This window comes from Amphiura filiformis, chromosome 12 (genome assembly GCF_039555335.1).
Source record: "Amphiura filiformis chromosome 12, Afil_fr2py, whole genome shotgun sequence".
NCBI classification, from domain to species: Eukaryota; Metazoa; Echinodermata; class Ophiuroidea; order Amphilepidida; family Amphiuridae; genus Amphiura; species Amphiura filiformis.
Genome location: NC_092639.1, coordinates 41,855,762 through 41,863,528, shown reverse-complemented (window position 1 = coordinate 41,863,528; position 7,767 = coordinate 41,855,762).

The following is a 7,767-nucleotide window of genomic DNA, read 5'->3' as shown; positions in this document are numbered from 1 at the left end:
CATTTTTGGGTCACATACCTTGTTACAGCTTCATGCTGCTACGTACCACTTCATCAGACTGGTAACCATGCTTCTAATTCTCTCCTGAAGCTGCTGCCGGTAGCGGCGCCAGAAGCTGGTCAAAAATATTCGGTAAGAAATACTAGTAGTTCCCTTCGTCTCTGTTCATGGTGTTTTGCCCTCGTCTCCTGATCCAAATTGCCTCTCTAATCTGTCTTTTGTTCTTGTTGGCCTCCCTTGATCTAATATAATAGCGTCCTCCCAACCTAAGACATTGTTGTTTTGCGCAACATGATGTGGTCCACAGATATTGGAAGGTCTTTACCAATACTCCGATTGATATGGCACTTGATATAATCATGATAATAAAAGATTGTCTAGACCGAAATCCTACTCTACCGCACTTAGTGTCAAGGACGACATTATGGAACTTTTGGAATTTGTCTTGACAACTATTTATCAACAAAAGTTTGGTACGGCCATGGGTTCACCGGTAAGTCCCATTGCAGTTAATTTATACATGGAATGGCTGGAACAACAAGCAGTAGCTACAGCTCCCATCATATGCAAGCATAGAATGTGGAAACGATACGTCGACGAATTGTTACTCCAAGAAATTTTGTATTTTTAACTCTTTCCAAATTCGTGTTATCCAATACAATGTTAACACTATCATTATAAATACATGTTTTACGACTTGTACCGAGTAGCATGTAATTTGTCTTGCTTGCATTTACAGACAGCTTATTTGCTTTAAACCAATTATTGACCGCTTCAAGTTCACCCACGAGACAGAAGAAGGAAGTCAAATTCCCTTCTTAGACATCTCGGCTCATTACTCGCAAATAAGATGAGCTAAGATGGCTCCAGCTGAATGACTTAGGTAATGACTATTTGGTACAATTCGAAGTGCCCTTTTTGCAGCTTGAAAGATTATCCGGAGATTATCTAAGTATGTTTTACAAGTGCTGCCCCGTGCAACATGTATATATAATACCGTACATATTAGTATCAGTGTACAATAATTATAGACGTGTTTTTTGCAATCATGTTATCGACATGATTTTTCCATGTCAGATTCTTGTCAATTGTTACTCCAAGAAATTTTGTATTTTATAACTCTTTCCAAATTCGTGTTATCCAATACAATGTTAACACTATCATTATAAATAGGCCTACATGTTTTACGACTTGTACCGAGTAGCATGTAATTTGTCTTGCTTGCATTTACAGACAGCTTATTTGCTTTAAATCAATTACTGACCTCTTCAAGTAAAATTCCATCCCGGCTCATTACTCGCAAATAAGATGGCTCGATCAAGTTATTTGTGTACCGGAAAAAGATTCATACGGACCAATACATGTATATCACATCTCACCATCCATTAACATAAAATCAGTGTTGTGAATACGCTCGTGGACAGGAAAGAAAAAGTAGTCACAGAACCAGCGTGCCCGCCAGCGTGACAAAGAGGGGTAAATAAAACATGTGCTGAAGCAATGCGGATACCTGCTTGGGCCTTCAACAAGAAACGCGAGGACAAGACCGGTCAGCAGAAAAAGTTCCGAACAAAATAAAAAGCGATACGAACAGGAAAAGTCGGTCACCAAGTTTCTATTCTACACATTATCAAGGGACTAGTGCAAGAAGACCATATCTGTAATAGCTGCCAGGTGTCATATGTGTACAATATAGAATGCAAAAATGGTCAAATGTCTATACACATTATTACGATTTGTGCATGCTCTCCCATATGATGTTGCTTTTAATACACTACCTTGAAATTAATACACTAATTAGCGGCCATTGCTGTTTGATGTGGATATATTTTACTGCATTTTATAAGTAACGATTTTTAAATCGTAAATAAAAATTGTGATATATTTAATTTTGAGAATTTACAATTATATAAACATGACAAAGGAACACATTTAGCCCATTCACCTAAGATCCAGGTGCTTGTATAGAATATTCAATCACCGTGTCTATAACACAATGCATATGTAAACTTTCTTTATCTGTATCAATAATAGAGTATCGATTTCAATAGAATTGAATACATTTTGAGTTTATACTTTACCACTGAGCGATCTAGCTATCGATTTTTATAGCCAATCAGCTCACCAACGGAGTATGGAGCTGTATGGAAAAAATATTTATATTATAGGGTGTTGACACTGTGTGGCTGGTCAGGAAGACGTTTTTGAATAAATGGTCATTATTTAAGGGGGATAGTTACTTTTTTTGAGATGTTTATATGACGCAACACGTAATCGAAGCCATTAGAAACAAAAAATTCTACCAATACACGTTTCTATGTTTCATTAGAGAATGGATTTGGAGAAAACCTTCTGATAATTACAAACACTCGCTGAGCAGCAAGACCGTCCCTCTAAGCTTTTAATCCGATAAGCTGAATAGCTGATTATCTATTTGTTTTCATGAATTGGAAGACATTCTTTGATGTATTACTGAGCTCAATCATCTGAAATTATTGGAGCGTGAGCCACCCAGGCTGGTGGCTCAGCATAGTATTTTATTAACAGAAGGTTTTCTCTAAATTCATTTCCTAATGTTGCAGTGAAGATGAGAAATGACACTATAAATTACAATAGGCCTATTAACGAGAATTTATTATAGGTCAACACTCCTGTAATTTGAAATTTCAAATATATTTGTATATATAACAACGCACGACAGTGGTATCTTACAATATTTGTATTTTTTAGGCTTAGGCCTAATTTCATTTGTAAAATGATGATTAGGCCCTATGTGTAATTAGCCTATATGGTGTCCTGTTGTATACTGCGCCAATAAAAGCTAATAAAGTATCCTTACACTTGGAAAAACAATCACAATTTCAAAACTAAACAATATTTGGGGTTAATTTGGTTTTTTTAGATGCTCTATCTCATCCTGCACATTATGATACCACATTGAATCCAATGTGACCTGAAGAAGTAAAGTTACAAGCAATTGAATAGTCGAAGGTCCCGTTTTAAAAGTGACAAACTGGCCTATACAAAGCGCAAAAAGATCCAACAAGCCGCAACAAAGAGACAACACAGTTTCTTCATTGAAGCGTTATTTAAAGCAGTTTTTATTTCAGTTTTTACTTCTCTGTACTTTTCATAACTTTCATTTTATTTGTCAGTTCTTTTGTTTAAGTTTTCTTTTGTTCCTTTTGCTTTAAATTAAAGCCAAACGCATAAATCAGCCATTCACCACTCTCAAACCAGATGTCTAGTCTGCGAAGTTTTGAATACGTCAGTTTGTCACTTTTAAAACTGTACCTACGTCTAATCAAATGCTTGTAACTTTGCTTCTTGAAGTCACATTGGATTCAATGTGGTGTCATAATGTGCAGGATTAGATAGTGCATCTATTAAAAAAACACATTTACCCCAATATTGTCCAGTTTGGAAATTGTGATTATTTTTCCACGTGTAAGGATACTTTATTGGAGCAGTATATATGGTAACCCCGTGTATATAGCAATATTTTGAACTTTTTCATTAATAGAAGTGCGATTATTCTCCTTAGATGATTTGGTTCATTAAATCATTTAATTTAACTATATTTTTTAGATCCAAACAGAACAAAACTCGTAATTTATGATGCGCATTCTGCGCCTTGCGCCTGAAAAATCCAATACCAGAATTTTAACACCACAGAATGTATATTCGTACTTTTTTGATGGTATATATATATAAACTCCTCAACAAAAGTTTGGAAAGTTTTTTCAAGCATCTGTATCTCCAATTATATGTGACATATTCATATCGTGTTGCATATCAATGGATAGCTACAATACTCCCCTTTACAATGACACCCTATTTGAAACAATAACATTTTTCACGGCTGAGTACACGCCTTGTGAATGTAGTGGGATCTCAAACAGAATTTGCCAAATTGACCATTATTCTGTGCTCAAACAACGCTAGCCACTAACCTCAATAGCGGGTGGAAAAACCACAGGCAGCCACAATAGTCACCTCATGCTGCTCACCGACCTGGTTATACGTTACTGTGGGATGTCATTCCATTCTTCAAAAAGGATTCGTCGCAGGTCATTCAATGTGGTTGCATATGGGCTTCTCTGGCACGCACAGCACGATCAAGCTGGTCCCACAAGTGTTCAATCGTGTTGAGGTCTGGCCCCCGGGTCTGGCCTGATGGCAGACCATTTTGTCTCTACTCCCAATTCTGTAGGTAGTCGTTGACTCATGGGGCGAGCGGTGTCATCTTGGAGGATTGCATTAGGTCCCAGATTGTGAAGATATGGGATTGCAGCTTGCTGCACAGAATAATGATCAATTTGGCAAATTCTTTTTGAGACCCCACTACATTAACAAGGCGTGTACTCAGCTGTGAAGATTGTTATGGTTACAAATGGGGTGTCATTGTAAAGGGGAGTATTGTAGCTATCCATTGATATGCAACACGATATGAATATGTCACAAATAATTTGAGATACAGATGCTTGAAAAAACTTTCCAAACTTTTGTTGAGGAGTTTATATCGATCAGACAAGTTAGTAGTTATGTAAAAGTAGTATAGTAAATTGAGCGAATACACGGGGCGTATACTTTACTCCCCACCCCCTTCGAGTCTACCGTGCAAATATTATCTAAATCTATGAGCGTGCAGGTTCGAGGTTTCAGATATTGCATTGTTTTAGCGTACAGGGTTAAAGGAGGATTTCGTGATCCTAGCATCCTCTTTTTATGACATTTTTCAGTAGATATCCACGAAAAAAGCTTATTTCCAAAATTTCAGTTGATTCCGATTTTGCGTTTGCGAGTTATGCATGATTATGTGTATTACACTGCTCCATAGACAATGTGTTGTAATTTCGTTCTGGTGCACCAGAACGAAATTCAAATTTGGCGATATTTTTGCTAAACGAATTAATCTGCAAGAAATATTTGGTACATCATACATTATGTAGCCAGAGGTATCCAGTGGTGTAAAAATCTCAACTTTTTTTGGGAAAAGTGGGGGGATGAGGCTGCGGATCACGAAATGCCCCTTTAATATGTGGGCTATGAAGGGTAATTCGTAAAATATAACACACGGGAGAAGAATGCATATACGGTGAAATTATGGGCACTTAATAACCCCGCACAAGCTTGATAAAGCTTCAATATAGTGAACTGAAAAGTGAAACTGAAGCTGAAGCAACACCAACCAGGCTGAAGCAACACCAGACCAATACCAGGCCTGACCAATACCTGACGTTGATAAGCGCCATCACACTGTGTTCTGTTCAAAGGTTAAATTGGTTCACACAGTTGTGTCGCATTATGCAGCACAACAATTGCGTGAGTAGGCCTATAAAAGACCATCAATATAGCAATCACAGGGATGTACACTCACTCGATATAGATACATTTGAATAGCATCCCAAAGTATATAGCATGGATGGAACCGGAGTATCGCACGAATACAACGCTGGTACTGCAAGTGGATATGCCAGCACGGCATTAACACAAGGTAGGTCGCTCAAAAGAATTATTCTGGGGAATTATTTTCGTCGAATCATATAAACATGATTAAATGTTCCATGAATATTTGACTATTAAAGTTATATTAAAACAGGGTTTGAAATAAATAAGATCGGTCAATATGTATGCCTACACGCCCCCATATAATTTTATTGTTTATAACTGCTCTATCCATTTGTTAATAATACAATAAATATAAAAAGCTATAAAAGCTTATAAAATTGTTTATCATTGCAAAACAAGAATTGTCTTTAAAAAAGACAACGTCATGGATGAAAGCTGATGAAAAAATGTTTCATAATCTATGTGTAGGCCTACAAGGAAACAGGCCGGGGGAACAGGTGGACAGATCAGAGTCAGACGTGTAGCCTAGGCCCTATAAGGTATACGGGGATGTGCCGCTCTAGAGGGTCACTTTTTTGCAAGAAAACTGACCATGACATGGGTCCTGATTTGAGAGAAAAAAAATCCCTACAAAAAAATTATCAATGCTGGATATGCACATTTTCACGTTAAACCGCTCGAATTAGCCAGCAAATGTTCATAACCACATTTGCATGTAGGCAAGTGATTTTATTTTATACAAAAAATGCCCGTTTTTTTTAAGATTCTTCACCCTCCAAAAATCTAAGTTCGTATCTTAATGTTAGTTTATACATAGGCTAAATTGTCCATGAAGGATTTCCTGAGCTGGTTGCCCATCAATCAGAAAGTGAGGTCCGGATCGGACTCAGTCATCACGCACGTCAATTAATAGTCATGAGACTCTTTCCTTGCTATGTGGTGACGTCATCAGCATGAATTTGATGTTTGACCTAGTAGTATTAATGTTTAAGTTATTAAATAATATTCTCATTTCGTTTTAAAGTAATATTCTAGCCAAACGAACGCGACGCATTGAAAATACTATCCATGGTGATGTCACCTGATCCAATGGCATTTTTTTCTTTCGTGACATATATTAAGGCGGTCATTTTCTTTGGAAGGCCAGGGTGGTGATGTTGCATATATGGGATATGCCTATACCTAGGAATCATCATTTTTACATCAAAAATAGGGGGACTCATATTAAAGATATCAAGTGTTTGTGACCTTTTAATAGTGGCATCTAAAATAAATAGTGCAATAGTGGCCAAAATTGCCTTAATATTTACAAATTTTTTTGGATCCTGTTTTGTTCAAGATGACTCACAGAAGAAATGACGTCACATGAGTTGCACAAGTTCGATATGCATTACAAGTTAGTTCCTGTTCCGTGTATCATTATGTTGTAGATCTATACATTTATACACTTTTTGCACGTATATCTAATCCCAACTCTGCACCTATTGACCTTATATATAACTCTTAACCAAATACCAACCTTTTTATGAATAATGTAACAAAAGAATTACAAGCAAATGCCCATTATCCACACATCTCTGTTTTTCAATACAAAGAGCATATTGACCAAAAGAATGACGTGACAAAATGTGTTATTTAGACTGTAAAGTTCAACGCCAACGCACTATCTGATTCCGAGTAACTACTCTGCTATTACGGTATTTGTAAGAAATGGCCTGGTTTGGGTAATGTTAGATATTTTTGATGCACAAAAAAATCACTAGTATAGGCCTACATCACATGCATTATTGGTTTATATCTTATTTTCCAAGATTTAAAATAAACAGCTACCGGTATATATAGATTCCTGTAGGCCTACAGGTATTATTATCATCAATTGATTGATTGATTGGTCGATTGACTGATTAATTGATTGAAATGTTGATTGATTGATTGATTGATTGATTGAATACTTGCTTGATTGATTGATTGATTGATTGATTTTTGGATTGACTGTCATTCAAAGCTTTCATTTTTTTAAAATTTGGATTTGTTCAATTTGACCTCAATTTGTTCAAGTATTCCAAATCGAGAATCATATCATAAAGCCTAGATACCTAAATGCACCGGAAAATAATAAGGAAATGCACTTCTTTCCGCGTCGAAGTCTTATACTAGCTAACTTTATACTAGTGTCTCGAAACTACTATTGGCTTGTGACATCTTGCCAGAATCATCACATTATCACAAGTTATTAAGGGAAGGGGTATGAACGTTTGGACAGTATTTATTGTGGGACATTAGAGCACATCAGACATATCGAATTGCATTCTGAATACGAAGAATGTCCTTCTGATATCAAATAATTTTGATTTTTGAAATTCGCAATGTAATACACATTTTATGGCAAATCATTAAAATTGATATTTTTGATAT